Source organism: Haliotis asinina, chromosome 7 (assembly GCF_037392515.1).
Source record: "Haliotis asinina isolate JCU_RB_2024 chromosome 7, JCU_Hal_asi_v2, whole genome shotgun sequence".
NCBI classification, from domain to species: domain Eukaryota; kingdom Metazoa; phylum Mollusca; class Gastropoda; order Lepetellida; family Haliotidae; genus Haliotis; species Haliotis asinina.
Window position 1 is genome coordinate 49,072,344 of NC_090286.1, and position 16,833 is coordinate 49,089,176.

General features: G+C 38.4%; 1 protein-coding gene across 11 annotated transcripts in view; it reads left to right on the plus strand.

Annotated features, from left to right (window-relative positions):
* LOC137291729 (receptor-type tyrosine-protein phosphatase delta-like) overlaps positions 1 to 16,833 on the plus strand; it is a 415,228-nt gene that overhangs the window by 181,411 nt on the left and 216,984 nt on the right. Inside the window, exon 1 of one of the 11 annotated variants that reach the window (XM_067823209.1) lies at positions 3,770 to 3,856. The exons of the other annotated variants lie outside the window; for them this stretch is intronic. The gene's annotated coding sequence lies outside the window, so the exon portion shown is untranslated. Of the gene's footprint in view, positions 1 to 3,769; positions 3,857 to 16,833 lie in introns of those variants that run through there. 11 annotated transcript variants of the gene reach the window in all.

Genomic DNA, 16,833 nt, shown 5'->3' on the forward strand with positions numbered 1-16,833 from the left:
ATTAGACTTAACAAATATGTGCTTTCTTGGTCATGGTGTAAGTGTGTGGAAAGATTTAACCAAGATTAACATAAGATCATCATGTTCATTTCAGTGATCAAAATATAATCATGACGTTTTCACTTACCACGTTCGTTGTATAGTTTCTTTTGTTTTCAAGTGTCTTGATTCAGTAAGCTGGAATGTTACTAAAGGAAAGAAAAAAAATCTTTTATCAAATGTGGCAGATTTTTATAGGAGTTCTTCACATTTAGCATCCATTTGGATGTAGGAAGAGAATATAGACAGTGTCATTCAGCATTTCTTCAAACAGGATCTGGCACCCCCTGGGGGAGGACCTCAGCTAAACAGTGTGTGTAATGTTAGACTGTGGAAGGATCTGCACTGTAGAATGCCTCAGATCTGTGGACATCTGTCTCACACCTGTAGCATACTGTTGACAGTATGGCTGTTCCATAGAAGCATGGTGATTACACGGCACCCTGAATCTTGTTTGTGTACATCTTAAATCTTTTCCTTGTTAAGTTGTGATACTGCAGGACATAGCTGTGACAGGTTAGTCCTTCACCATAATTGTAGTTTATATGTATTACATGAAAACAAAACCATTGTACGTTTATGAAAAACAAGTCTGCTCATTTTGATTCCATGGTATCAAAAACATATTAACAGTGGTATGTATTCTGTAATGAACAGATTCCACAGTTTTTGATTTGGTTAAATACAGATCGATCTAGATGGCCCATCGAACAAATTTTCAAAATATAAACAGTTTTCCAGTTTTATCATATGTTGCTGTTTAATGGGGGAGACTAGCTTGGATCAGATCTGTGAGCCATGAACTCACAGAGCTAGAAACATAATTACAGCAAAATAGGATTTAAACACACAAGCGTATTCATATACATGTTGCTGACTTAACAGGGGAAGCAACTCTTCTTTGTACTTGGCGGCACCTTACACCACATTGCCACATTCAGAGTGGAAGTATGATATCAAAAGTATCAAGTAATGAAAAATATATTGGTTGTATCACTTTTGCAGCTATGTGATTACAGTTGTTAGAAACATACATGGGGTGTGCAATGATTCTACCTTTTGAATTCTTCCTGGTGCGGAGGGTGTTTCCCCATGAATATGAATACTGGTAAACAATGTGTAAGCATGTAAATTGTACAGAATAAGTATAGCCATGTGTGTGAAAGTGTGAAACTACTGGAGAATGTTGAAGTATGTTCAGAGTAAACATTGAGGTCAGACCCACAGTGGAGCAGACGCCAACTGATGTGATGCAACAGGAGGTTTGCAACATGTCGTGTGATTGTTGCTGAGAGCCCATGATTTCATACAGAGGAGAACCGGACTCATTCAGTCAGCCTGGCACCCGGACTCCAGATAATGTAATCAGCTCACGGTATAATTGTATTATTATCAGTGGCACATCTCTATCAGTAGCCCATGTTTTTTTTCTACAGACATTCACTGGCATTTTCTCCCAGATAGGTTTTAGGCTGGGGGCTGGTAATTTCCTTCCTGTATTCATAGGAATATACAAGGAGAGGGGCAGTGATCACTTGTACATGGAGCATGGTATTCATCCGAATGTGTTGAAACCTGCCAATCTATTTGGGAAGTGCTTGGTTTTGATCCCCAAATAACTGAATACATGAGACTAATTTCAATTAACTGAAACTAGCCCTTTTTCCGTGATGGAGAACTGTGAACTCAGTAGGGAGCATGTGCAGCCCAGTTGTCTGGGCAGTGATTTGTTTGCATCCAGTTATGAACTTGCTTGGTCCTAAACATCCAAGACCTGAGATCAACCTGTGAATGTCCGTTAAAATTGGTCTTCTGTAACTCATGCAGGCGTCACAGGAATGGATGGTCAAGTTTGCTATCCCCACAGTGTAGTGCGATGCTCCTTCTGTTGATCGCTTGATTATATTGTCCTGTCTAAATTATTTATGGACTGCCATTGTATAGCTGTAATAATGCTCAATGCGGCATTAAACAACCAACCAACCAAGGGTCACTTGAGTGTTTTCCTACATCAATTTAAGGCGTGGTAATATAACTCAAATAATGTTCAATTATGTGGTGCCTTTGATGCAGACACAGATTCTGTAGTTGAGAGAAAAAGTGTAAATTGAAACAAAATACATGAGATTCCATGGATTCTGTTATTGAGGTTGAACAACAAATTATCTTTGTGTTACAACTGATTAGTAGGAGTATCTGATCAGTTACGAATGGTTTTTGTCTCATAGTTTCAAACAGGGTGGCAAGTTGCTTTTAATATTCTTCTTTTCCATCATTTTTCAACATTTATTTCATATAGATGGCCATGAGGCCAACAGTATAACAGTAAAAACAGTAAAAAAAATAAACTAAAACATATATATGCTTGTAACATCAATGGCAGCTTGGTTTACATTTGGATGAGTTGAGGTTTACATTGTTTGTGGCAACATTCCAGGAATCTCATGGTCTGAACAACAGACCTCACATGTTGTACCCATAGGGGAATCCAAACCCAGGTCATCTGCATGACAAGTAAACACTTTAACCACTTGGCTACCTCGACATCCCCTTATACACTTGAACAACTGATCTCATCCTGTGTGTCATTTGTATAACCTTTTATATTTTCATCATATAATTTTAACCACCAAGCACTTGTTTGTATTCAGCAACCTCCTTGTATCAGCAATATCCAGGTGATCGATAGTAATTAAATGAACTCCACACTTAATGTATTGTTTCACTTGTTTATTGGGTACTGTGTTGCTACAAATGACTTCAGACTAAGTGGCTGGCATTAAAGCTCACAGCAGTTTCGGAAATCACGATTATAGATTTCAAGTCTCATCTATCTTCTGCTTTGAACTGTCGCATCAAATTTGGACCCCTATAGTGAGACCAAAGATGTGATAGAATTAGCACACATACTTTTCTCTTTTCACCAATATTTTTTTCATTGATTTCCAGCCAATGAATTTTGTTGCAGCTGAAATGATTCTGTCAATCCAGCATTTTGGGTTTTCAATCAGGTGTATTTTAAAGGTTGTGGGAAATTTGCATTTTGAGGAGACGGTAATTATTGGCTTGCATTTCAATAGTTTTCCTTGCCGCCTTTGTAAAGAAGTAGTTTCTGTCATAGGGTCTACATTTTTACCAAGTCAGAATTCAGCTGACCAATGAATAGCCAGTATGAGTCACCGTTTGCTTTGGTGAAAACGACAATTTGTCACCTGAGAATAAAAAGGAGAAATCAAATATAAGGCTTCAAATCAGATTGAACAAATTTGATACCCTTGTTCCCTACTGTCAGGGGAACAAAGCTCTGCAGTCTGTCAAGATAGTCCTCATATGTTTTCATGGGGTTAGATATTGTTGAAATGTGTCCTTTTCTCATACTTAAACAAAGACAAAAAAAGACCATATAAATAACATGTTAACATGTTTAGACCTCGTTCATTGTTACAGATAGGAAACTACAAATCCTTACGGTTCAACTCTGGTAGCCCACTGGTTACAGTGTTACCTAGTCAGTGTGTGCAATGGTTCTATTTCCCACTTGGTTTAACTTTGTCAGTTTATGTGATGCAGGCGAGAAAAACAAAGAGAGCCCATTTCTACAGTGGTTACAGAGTATATAATGGGTTAGTCACTCTTTCCTTCCTGGTCCAAGGACAGCTGTTTAGGAGTCATCATGAGATACATTAGGATCCACATCATTACAGTTAGATGAGTGTTGTTGAGTGGGGAGGTTTTCTACTCAGTACTGACAGATGCAACTACAGCTCCAGGAACCTGGCTTAGAACAGTCACCTCAGTAGTTCCCCCGCCTTGATATGTAAGTCTGTTTTGGTTATATATACGATATGACGATTTATGCAGTTATGTTTGTACAGTCTAACTGTCCATGCAGTCTTATTTTTCATAATTTTGATGGATTTTTGTGTTAATGTGTACAAAAGACAAAACAACTTGAACTGAAGGTTTGGACTTGTGTCCCACTGATACTGTTATGTTGACTGTCTGAGATTAATTATTGTTCTTGAGAAGTATGGCTGCAGTGAAATATTGTCGTGCATTGAGGAGAGGCTTAAAGATGATTCCACATCTTTGCTCTTTGAGTGAAGTTGGCTGTCCAAGATACCAATGAATACCAATCAAGAAAGCTTCCCAAATGTGATGACATGTTGTTTGTTTAGACATACTAGAGTATGACTTGGCTTGTAACAAATATGTACGCATAGATGGCTTGAGATAATGCTTGCATTTGCACCTACATCTATGGGTTAGTGCTTACCTTTACTGTGGGAATTTTTTGCTTGGTGTTTATCATTATATCTTCGGCAAGCTTGAGAGAATTGGGTGGCCCATTGCTATGTTACAGCAGGCTAGAGCTGGGTGATCATTGTACAAAGCCATCTGCCAGTGTGATCGTAACTCCCATACCTTAACATTGACTTACGGTAGTTGTTGTACAAAGGCACCTGGGTGTCATGCAAGCAAAGGGGAATTGGGTGGCTAAAGGTTGGAATTACAGCAGGCTACAGTTTGTTAATCATCTGTCATGTGGAGTTTGTGCTTTTTTTTCACTTGCTAAAAATGGTTAGTTTTATAATACAAATTAAATAAAAATCAGAACATAGGTTTGATTCCACATGTCATCTTGCAATAAGATGACAAAAAGTAGCATTATAACCATACTGACTTATGCACAAGACAATTTCTGAAATAATTTCAACAGGGCTACATGTCTGATCTTTGAAGTTTGTGATGGATATCCAAGCACAACATGGTAGCCAAGTAGTGAAAACATCTGAATTTGATTTCCCACTTGGGTACAATGTGTGAAGCCCATTACCTTCCCCTTACCTTGATATTGTTGTAATATTGCTAAATGCAGCATACTCACTCACTCCAAACAGAAAAGGTGGAAAAGAAAATTTGGAGTTGTATTTAAACTCATTCGTCCCTGCAATGTCTTTACCCCTTGAAATATTAAACCAAATCAAACTGCCTTAAAGTACTAGGATACTAGGAGTCTCAAATATTAACTCACAGTGTAATATTGCAGTGAAAAACAATGAGTATTTTCGCTTCCACCATTAAGGCTCAGCGTACCAAGATGTTCAGGGCCTAGATTTTCGAAGCTCTCTCAGTGCTAAGATAGTCATAAGTTAATGTTAATGTGTGGCACCTATGAATATCTTACCGCTAAGAGATCTTTGAAAATCTAGGAATGATTACTACATCAGGTCCATAGATACTTCTTTACCTTCGTATCCCTAACAGTTAAGAGGCGCCTCATTGCAGTGAGGCAGTGTTGATGGCGAGTGGCCGATTGTGACTGAGAATTAATCAGGAAAACGTTTATTGATTACAATTGTATCCACCTGACCAGGCATGAATAGCTCATGGTCAGCCGGTCATTGGATGAACACAGACTCCACACTTATTGAATAAACATCATTTATGGAGCTTGAAAATGGAAACTGTGACATGGTGTGTTATGGTTGGATAGACGGTGCGGTTCCCGTTTGTGGGATGATCTCTATCTGCAGGAAGGAAACTTATACTGTGGTGAGTCATGTTATATCAGTGATGAGTGCTCATTATTATTGCATGGATGTCATAATGCATGGATACCAGCCTGCCTGGTAACAAAACAGTTTGGTGTTCTTGCATTGTCAAAAGTTAAAGGCAGCTTTGACTTGAAATTTGAATGAAATTTAACATTCATATTAATTGACAAATTTGTTTTTTATCTTGTTTGCCAATGTTTTTCATAGTCCTGAAAAATTGGTTTTGGCCTGGGTTTCAGACCAGGCTGAATATGATAAGGGAGTGAACTCTTTTCTGCTTAGTACTACCTGTCCATGGCATTTAGGAGCTCCAAAGTATCTGTCGGTCCTGATCAGCAGATAGCAGCCCAACCAACGTCTCTTACTGGAAAAACTTGATCTGCTGAGCAGTACTTTTTTACTAGAACTAGTGCTATACAAATCTTTCTATGGTGATGATTATAAATAACGGATTATTGTCTTCACGCTGGAATGTTGATAAGTGCAAGGTTAAAGTTTACCACCAGACACTCAGATAAATCTAGAAACACTATTCTGACCACAGTACATAAGTTACCTTTTTCAAATACCAGTAATCCTTAATTCTATATCCGCTAAACTTGGAGTAGGTATTGACTTTTTACTTCATGGGTGCATCAATATACTCTTTTACTAATTCAGTTGGAAATTTTCCATTTCAAGAAAACATCTTGTTCTTCTGACTTTAATATATGTGACATGTAATGGCAGAGGCATTGTGTTCATTGTTTTCAAACTGAAAATAATAACATCATATCATCGAAAAATCAATCTCTTCATCCTCTGCAAATCCATGCGACTGTATAATGCCCGACTTAACATTCATCGTTGAGCTGGAAGGGAGATGAAAAAGCCATGACGGAAGATGAATTCTGTATGTCAGTGCTTCCCTTGCCAACGGCAGAAGAGGTTCCTGCTCAACGATATTGTCATTGAAGAACGAGGCCACTCAGCTAAAGCAGCACTAACCTATGATTTTGTCTTCAATTACAATACAGTCTGATCATGGACTGGCCAGCTTGGCACATTGGAGGAGTATTTGCCCCATCTGTCTTTGTCCGGGCCCAGCCCACTTAGTACTGCAGTGGCAGCCATTTTGGCGATTTGTCACATGGAGATGTATTAGACAAACATTACACTGTAATGGATTGTCAATCTCTAGTAGCAGCCCTATCTTTTGTATGAGGACGTATTGATGGCATTGGGTGATTGTGCATTTTGTCCAGTTTCCTTTTAAAAGAGCATGACTGTGTTTGATTCTCCTCTTTGTTTCACATTATCATCTTATCTGAAATCTTACTTGATAGGCACTTTAGCGTGTGTCAGTTGATGGGATAAAAACTCATACTTTTCTATTTGGAAATGGATTATGTTCAGTTTTATTGATAAAATGATTTTATTGGTGCATTGATACTGATGTTAAATTCAAGATCATCTGGTCATGGCTCAGATATTTATTTCTGAGTGCGGCATTAAATGTTAAATAACAAGCAAAAGCTTGTTAATATATCTTTTAAAAATAACTTGGATTTGTATTTATTAAAGTATTTGCGACAGTATTAGTTAGACTTAGACCTGTGAAGGTCCGGGGGGTAGAAGAGGTCTTCAGCAACCCATGCTTGCCATAAAAGGCGTCGTAAGAGGCGACTAACGGTATCAGGTGGTCAGGCTCGCTGACTTGGTTGACACGTCATCGGTTCCCAAGATCGATGCTCATGTTGTTGATCACTGGATTGTCTGGTCCAGACTCGATTATTTAGACCGCCACCATATAGCTGGAACATTGCTGAGTGCAGGGTAAAACTAAACTGACTGACTGACTCACTCACTCACTGGTCATCACTGGATTGTCTGACTAGATTCGATTATTACAGACTGGCACCAAATATCTGGAATATTGCAGATTGTATCTCTAACCACTCACTCAATCATTCATTGATAGCAACAAGACATGTCCCAGCTAAAATATAATACAGGTATCAAAAGTGTTCTTCATACTGATTGTTAAATCATCAGCCAACAGAAAGTTCAGCAAATGCTTCTTTAAGAATCATGAGTGTGGAATAATGAGGTAGTCCACTGACTTATGCACTTGCCTGGTGCAGATTGTCCAAGTTTGGGTCCAAGTTTGCGTTTTCTATCTTACCATGAAATAGCTGGTGTTGTTGCTATGTAAACATCTCAGTTCTTCACCCCAACAGCGTCAGTATCTTGAAAATAATATAGATAAACTGTTGTCATGAGTTCATCAAATATACATGAGCAGGAGCCAAGTGGAATAGATATTCTACCCTTCTGTGGTTACCATAGACACTGTTTAAAAGTCAGCCTGTCCAATCAATATTATTTGCAGTATTTTTAAGACTTACTCTTGTAACCCACAGTGGTGGCAGTGATTATGCTGTTGAATTGCAAATAAGTTGAACATCATACCAGGGACGGTATTCATCATAGCTAGCTACAGGAACAAGGGTGGAAGATTTCATTGGTCGGAGGATGTAAGGTGAGGATTTTTCAGACTGACGGCCTTGTAAAACTTCACTTTTTCTCTCTGACTTCTGTCCTCATTATGTCTTGCATCAGTATTAATCCAATAGGAGTTGGCATCCAATATTTTCAAGATAAAAATCTTGAATATTTCAAGACTCCTTACATGAGAACCATGCCCTCCCCATTAGATTTTACGGGCTTGAAACCTTTTTTATTTTCAAAATCCTGTATTCTTTGTGTACTGGTCACAAACAACTTTCATTTTGCTCATCTTTAGTGGAGTTGGAATATTGCAGTTCGAAGGTTTCTGGAAGGTTTTTCAGTTACACATGCATCTACATTCTGGACAAGAGTTTTGCAGGAGACAAAACTAATAACTTATGGGTGTATCTGTTCATATTACAAATTTCTCTTTTATGTCATCTTTTTTAAATAATGCACATGCCTGAGATTACCTATCTGAGACTGTTAAAATGTTTTATAGCTTTCTGTATCTTTTCTTTAAAATAATTAAACTTTAATTGATTTTTGAATTACAAATTCTTTCAGCCACCTTTGTTTCTTAACCTGAGGTTGGGTTATCTTTGAAAAGTAATTACTTTCTTTGGAAGATAATGAAGCGTATGTGAATGTTGTTGCTGTCTCTTTTTCAAGTCTCTACTTTTTAATCTCATAGCTGTTGCCCTACCAAAGACAGCATTGCAGCAAGGAGCAACTATTTTAGGATGAATCAGTCAGTCTGAGTGCATATTGTGAGTCTTTGAAATCCAGTTATCATGATGTGTAGGATTTGTGTGTTGATCGTGAGATACTCGGGTTCTTACCAGGTATCGATGTGTACCTTTATCATTCCAGCCAACCACTTGGGTCGTTGCTTCATGGGGAGGTAGCCTCATAGTCAAAATTGGCCTGATTAGCTTGTTGTGATTCTCAGGTGGTTTGCATCGATATACCATTAGTTCATTGCAAAATCTGCCAGGTCATTTGTCTTGATCAGACAGGAATGGTTACGGAAATGGCTAATGGAAAACCTTGGTATTGATCGAGAGGGCTGTAAAAGGGCTGCGAAGGATGGCGAGCATGGACATAGAGAGGGCTGTGAGGGTTGATGGGGGAGGTATGTCTGGAAGGATGGTGGGGGGAGAATGATGGGTAACAAGCATTTGGTTGACCTTTTGCAGCATGGCAGAAGGCAGATCAAAGGTTGGACATAGAATATAGAGGTGGACAGTGGTGAATATGCCTTTGTGTTTTTGTTTCAAGGATTGAAGTTGTTGGGGTTTGGATGGTGTGTGATATGTATTGGCAAGGAATAGTTTACATTGGATGAGAAAGTTCTTTGTAAGACTCTGGCCAAAGGAGAGGATGGATACTCACTGACTTCATGTGGTCAGTGTTGAGGCATTCAAGTAACGGTCATTCTCATTGCCAATATTAGAGTGCCTGAATGAGAAACAAGCTCACTGTCAGTTTTTGGATCATGTCAACAGTCTGAATGTCAGTATTAGGATCTTGTTGGCAATGCAAATTTCAGTATCAAGATCCTGTTGACAATTTGAATGTCATCAAGATGTACAATCTCACCATCAGTTTAGGGATCTTGTGGACAATCTAACCATCAGTTTAGGGATCTTGAGGACAATCTGACCATCAGTTTTTAGATCTTGTGGACAATCTTACCATCAGTTTTTAGATCTTGTGGACAATCTGACCATCAGTTTTTAGATCTTGTGGACAATCTTGACTGTCAGAGGAGGGATTGTTTTAATCTTAGTGGTAAATTGTGAGACATATATCACATTGTAATATAACTACACATATTCTGGCAATACTTTTGCAAGAAGTTGTCTGCTCTGTTAAGCGAGTGATTATGTTTACTTAGCAACAGTTATATTGCAACACATTATTCTTGCTTAGGATGGCTGGTATAAAATATTGAAAGAAACAGAGGATGGTTAAGTTGTCCATACCTTTTTTCAACCTTGGAAATAATCTTTGGAAATCTCATATTTACTCCTGAATAATTCAAAGTAACAGATATGCATGTGTTTGTAGACTTCAACATCATAGTGCAATGGTGGATTTGTTTGGACAAGATGGAAGTCATCTTTTTGCAAACCAAATCATTTTCTCAACATGACCATTGTAAATCCAGGTTCATTCTATTCCTACACACTTCTTTCATCCTGAATTGTTGATGGGTCTGTCAGTATTTTCTTAAAGAAGAACTTATTTGGTTAGCACAACATGACCTTTTAGGCATGTGTGGAGTTCTTATCAACAAGGAACAGTTCAGCAGGATGGTGTTTACTTTGCTTTTATTGACATCATGCAGGAGCCGCGTCAACTCCTCCTACGTTCACAACATCGTCGTCTACCACTCTTGCTCCCCACAGCCACCACACCATCTTATTTGCTCCATTTATTCATTTCCCAACTCTGTCATTGAAAAATTGATTTTGTCATCGAGTGTAAACTACATGTTTATGAAATGGATTGCTGAAGCATTGGATGATGTCTTGCGGAGTTAGGCTGATGAATGTTGGAAACTGGTAATGTGGAATGTGACGTAAATCTATCGCTAGACTGGAGGGGATAAGGCTGGGAAGAAGACTGTTTCTTGAGATCTCAGTATTGATTCCATGGAGGTCAATGGCGATACTAAAACATCACCAGTAGAAGTCCATCGCTAGAGGGCGCTGTATGATGATGGGGATGTCGGGGTTAGGCCAATAACTGAATATGATTTTCTAGTCCAGATTGAATTTATCATTGGTGTATTAAGCAGGTTATGAGTTTAATGCTGTCTCACATTAAAAGACGATATCTTGGCTTGGTATATCTGGCGGCATTATTTTCTTTACTGAATGCAAGTGATGGAAATTTGGCAAAATAGGGTGAAGGGGTTTTCGACTTTATTTGATGTTGGCCGTCAAGTTGTTTTCTCTGAATATATGAATGTAAAGATTCACTTACACAGTGGAAGTATTATGCAGATTTCTTCTTTGGAGTGTTTGTGCAGATGGGTTTCCATGCTAGTGTCTATTTTATGGACTTGTTTTGGCTTTATGTAGGAATCTGCTATATCTTATTTAGAGTAGGGTAAGAATTGTTGATTTATCTGAAATGTTTATGCACAGACTAACAGTTTGCATTTAGCGGTCAAGAATAAAAAAAGTGTCATCCTTCCAGACTTGATTGTCTTCAGGCAGCCGTGGTCTTACCAAAAGAATTGCTTGGAAGAGAATTGTGCAACAAACTCCTGCATTTTTTTACTGTGCCCTGCAATACCTACTGCTAGAGTGTTCGCTCATCATATTGAAGACCCCCATAGATGTAAGACTGTGCTCTGCAATACCTACTGCTAGAGTGTTCGCTCGTCATATTGAAGACCCCCATAGATGTAAGACTGTGCTCTGCAATACCTACTGCTAGAGTGTTCGCTCATCATATTGAAGACCCCCATAGATGTAAGACTGTGCTCTGCAATACCTACTGCTAGAGTATTTGCTCATCATACTGAAGACCCGGTTTCCATTCAAAGTGTAAAGCCCATTTCTGGTCTCCCCCGCCATGATTTTACTGGAATATTGCTCAAAGCTGCGTAAAACCCAACTCGCTTACTCCTTGCAGTACTCAACAGCCATGACATATCATCACTGTAATGTTCATGTCTGGGGTCTGTCTTAACTTATCTCAGATCGGTTGTGTAACCATTGTAATTACATTCTATGTATATGAATTATTGATGTGAAAAATATTTCATCAAATCTATATCATATTTCAATTAACTACATACATCTGCTTTGTGCTTGTGCAAGTTTCAGATATCAGCAAGTAATTACAAATTATTCTGTAAAGGGACAAGACACTTCTCAGACTGGTTTACATTTGACATTTAATGAAACTAAATTGATATGTACATATTCATACTTTGTTGTTTCCGTTTTTGGTTGATTTCCGACAGTTGCCAGCCTCTGATGTTTAGGATGGTGTATGTTCAGCTATGGTCCATGCACGCAGCAAACGTTATCTAAGTCCCATGGTTCCTAGTCTGGTGACTTACCTTCAGTTGTTGGTGATCTATAGCCCATGCTTTATACTGTATTTTCTTCTTTAATTGGAATGTTTTAGCTTTCCTCGCTATTTTTATATTTGTAGCTGTGATTCTCTATTATTTTTACTTGACAGGATCTCACTTGATTGGATTAGGAGTGGGGGGTAACCTACTGGTTCACTCATCCTGCAGAAGGCCCGGGTTTGTCTTGCCTCGTATGTACAATGTGTGAAGCTCATTTCTGCTGTTCCCTGTCATGATATTTCTGTAACATTTCTAAAACCTGTGTAGACCCATGCTCCTTCACAATATTGGCTGACGTGGAACACAAGTAACCATCAAAGATTAGTGCCAGTTCAGTTCTTCCAGTGATTCTTTTTGTTTTATGTTCAGATTCTTGTTTCCTAAAATGGCTGAATCCTTCGATGTAATTATGTTGTGCTGAAGAACCTTTGAATAACCTTTAATGTAGAGCAAGAATTACAGTGCCCTTTCTCCGATCTGATCTGAAGTCATAAATCTATATGAAGTGAGTCTTCGTTAAAGTTCATGGTGTCATTACGCCAACCCTGCCTTGCAGTTTGTATCAAGAAGCTACTATATCATTACGTACCATGTATGCAGCAATAGTTTTCACAGGTGGAATATCACTTGCAGCTTCTCTCTGTACTTCAAAATGAACTTTTGCTTTTGTTAGTAAAGTGTTCAGACAGAGTGGAGCAATACTATTTCTTCCATTTTTGGTTCTGTTTGACCAAGGTAGATTAATTGTTCACCAAAGCAGTTTGGCTGCAAGAGTTATTTCTTTTTCTAAAGTGAGCCAAGAAGTCAACATGTTTACATCCTGAAATCAGTCGCTGCCTTGCCATAAAACTTGAGTATGAAAAAGCCGAGGCTTCTAATTACCATGAGTTAGAACCAGGGCAGTGTTGCTGTTGTGACATTGATGGTGATATTCGGAACAGAGCGGTGCCAGGGGAATATGCCAGAGTTCAGAAACCCAGTTACCAAGCTGTCAGTGTCACGGTGAAATTAGATTAAAAAGAGACAGTATTGAGACTGTCATTACCACACAAGCTCAGTTTCATGTTGTCAGGTAGTTCCATATAGGTCACAGTGTGTCTACTTCGGATCAACCTTTTTATGACGGAATTTTTTCAGTGGAATTTTTCATAAATTCGAATGTGTTTTAATATCACATTTCTTAATATCTGACAGTAGGTAATTATGTTAGGGGAATGTGGGTGACATTCTTTTATTATTATAGGATATTTATATTGAACATGTATCCATGCAACTAGTAGATACTCGAAGTGCTAGTATTTTTGCTTGACATTGGCTGTAAATTTTAACGGCTCATCATATTATCAATCTGAAGTCCCTGGGGAGCATACAGCTGTTGCAGCTACAAGGCGCATCAAGTTACTGGGCTTTCCATCCTTACAAGGTTCTAGATGGTTGACAGATTTCTTACTCTGTGACATCTCAGACCCAGCCCAGCCATTTCAGGATTATTGCAGAGTGTAGCTGCCAACAAGACCTAGTCACCATTGCTCAGCTCAATGTAGGCGGAATTAATGTACATGGCTAATATCTTTATTCACCTACCCCATCAGAAACATTCCCAGCTACCATTTATGAGTGATCATTTTCAGTGTTGTGATTTGCTGATCATCCAGTGCTAACATGCTTAATTTGAGATTGTCAATTGATGGAACTGATAGATGTATTTACAACACACAAATCATCTATAATGTATTTCTTCAGGTAATAGGTTGTGCTGTAATGGCCATGAACACATTTTCTGTTTGAACTGGAGGGTGGACAAGGTGCTGTCTAAATGCAGCATTGCTCGGAACAGGATGGGCAGTGAAATATTTATCAATGGCAGTAAATCTCCAGTGGGTAGTTGGGTTCTGTTACTCCTGGCAAGCAAGACTTCTTTGATAGAGAGGATGGAAGCTCTGTTTGTCTAAGTGACACATATGGGACATGAGTTAGTATCGATTTTACCATGGCATTTTTATTAGGCTGTGAAGGTGGAGAGGATACAAAGTAAGCAATGGGCATGGGGAAGCCTTGTAGTTGGAGCAGTTGTTAAGCTGGGTTTGAATTCCTGCCTCTCCACACATGATGTTGTTGAAATGTTTCCTCGGTGGCATGCACACTCACTCACTCACCTCAACTCAACTAACCTCACTCACTCAAGGTTCGCAAAGGAAAGTTTGACAGGCTTTCAGCGAACTCAAAATATATTCATTTGGACACTATGGCAGGAGAAAGATTATGGACTCACTAGGTTAGCAAATGAGAATTTGACTGACTTTCAGAGAACTCAAAATTTATTCATTTGAGCACTATGGTAGAAGAAAGATTATGGACTCTTTAATTCACATTGATATAAAGAAGAATTTGAGACGCTTTCAGAACTTGGAATATATTCATTTGGACACTATGGCATAAGAATGAGTATAGACTCACTCACTCACTCACTCACTCACTCACTCACTCACATAGTAAGCAAAGGAGAATTTGACTGTCTTTGGGAACTCCAAATATGTTCATTTGGATGCCATGGTGGAGGAATCATTATGTAGTCTCTAGCCAGACAGAAGGTTCTGTGTGAAGGCTGTATTTGTTCACCAGCATGCTGTGAACTCTTTGAAACGCAACTCCCTCACTCGATTAATATCTTTTCACAATAGTAGAAATAACTCAACAGACCAAATTATGCAGTGAAGCTTGTGGGCTATTTCTTCAGATACAAGTATTTTAGTCTGAGGTTTTTCTGCAAGATGAGATCTATATTATCTAAAAATAAAGATGTAAACAGACAATAAGAATCTTTATTCATTTTCTGTCTAATCTTTTGTTTTTGAAATAGATTGAAAAATTTAGATACTCTGAGATCTGAAAGAGCTGACTTGAAATTCTTCAAAGCAGCATATTGCTTGCCAGTTTGATGCCTGCCATTCATGTGTCTTGATGAGCATATTACAAGTATTCAAATGAAAGGATTTTTTTTTACGTCAATCAATGCCCATCCCATCATTTTCAAATCAGCTGATTTAAATCCCCAACTTGCTAATTTAATTTTATCAAAAACTATTATTCCAAAAGCATGTTTTTCACCCGTAGGCATGTTGGAGAAACCAACAAAAGCTATGTGTCCATTGTTGAAAGAATTGCTGACTGATGGACATTGCCCACAACAATGGAGCTGCTAGGGGAGTAGCACCTCGGCTATGGGTCCGCAGCTATTGTCTTCATTGTGTCCAGCTTTGCCATCACACAGTGAATCATAGCCCCAAGCTGGCCTTTGTTTAAGTCTTGTTCAACGTCTCCAGCTGCACCAAACTGGTGGACTGGCCCATGTTGAAATAATAATGAGAGGCAATGATCTCATTTCATATTTCATTTTGCAGATTGATGTTACTCTCTGTTTGATGAAACCCCCTCGTTAGCATCACATTGAAACAGCCTGTCAGTGGTGTAGACACCATTTTGGGAATTGATTTTGTGAAGGTCTGAATATATTGGATTTACTGGATAAAGGCTTGAAAGGAGGTCTGAATTCTAATTGTTAGTGACTCAGGAATTGTTTGCTGAAAATGGAACTTTTTTTAAAATGCTATTGATAGTAATATGAAGTCTAGGTATGAAATTATTCTGTCCTTTTGCAGATGTGTTATGAATAGTTTCAGTTTCAGTTTGAATTTTTTTTGTTTTGTTTTACACATACTTTCATGTCATGATGGCTTGTTTGGCAAGTGGATCACAGACACTTAAGGAATGCTCATATAATTTATAGATGAAAAATCTCATAGAGGTTTCTGTATTGTATTTCTACCTACATCTCCCAGCCTTTATCTTCAAGTCTCTGCTTCCATGTAGTAAATAAGCTAAAATTATTTTGGAACTCTGCACTGTTTGTTACCCCTCCTCTGAGAAAAAAGGCCCCAGTAAGAGGCCATAGAGATGATGGACAACACAAGATGGGACGAGATAATAAGGAAAAAAAATTAATTGGTTCCGAGTGTGTGTGCATTGTCTTACACCAAGAGTTTTAACTGTGTGACCCCTAGGGAAGCTGAATGTATGTTTAGGTGGCCCATAAACTGTTCCCATTATACAAAGCATTTCAGGCACAACAGGAACAGTGTAATTATCATCTTGGGTAATGATGATGGCTTTGTTAGGATAATTGTTATGTCATTCTTAACAGGATTTATCCTATTCTAGAAATGTCTAATTATTTATTTAATTATTAACATCTGAGGTGTTTTCTCTTTAGGTAACAATTAATCATGAATTTAGTTAATTTTCTGAATTTTCATGCATCTGAAATTTTGAGGTCTTATTTGTATCAAATCTAAATTTTGAATTTATTTTCAGTGTAATACCTTTTACGAAATGAATTGTAGTGTGTCTGTGGAAATCAATATTTCAAATGTTGTGAGTGATGACTAATTTGAAACTGATCCTACCCTGATGTCTTGGTTTTGAATTGGTCTGGCTTTTCACCACCAGCGGCTTCACACTACACACAAATCGACACATGTAGCCGGTTACCAGGGCTTTGTGTTACATGTCGTCATTCCCTGCAGTTCTGTTCAATACAGCTCACACTCCGACTACCTGTACAACACAGTCGTTCACTACCTGGCAGTG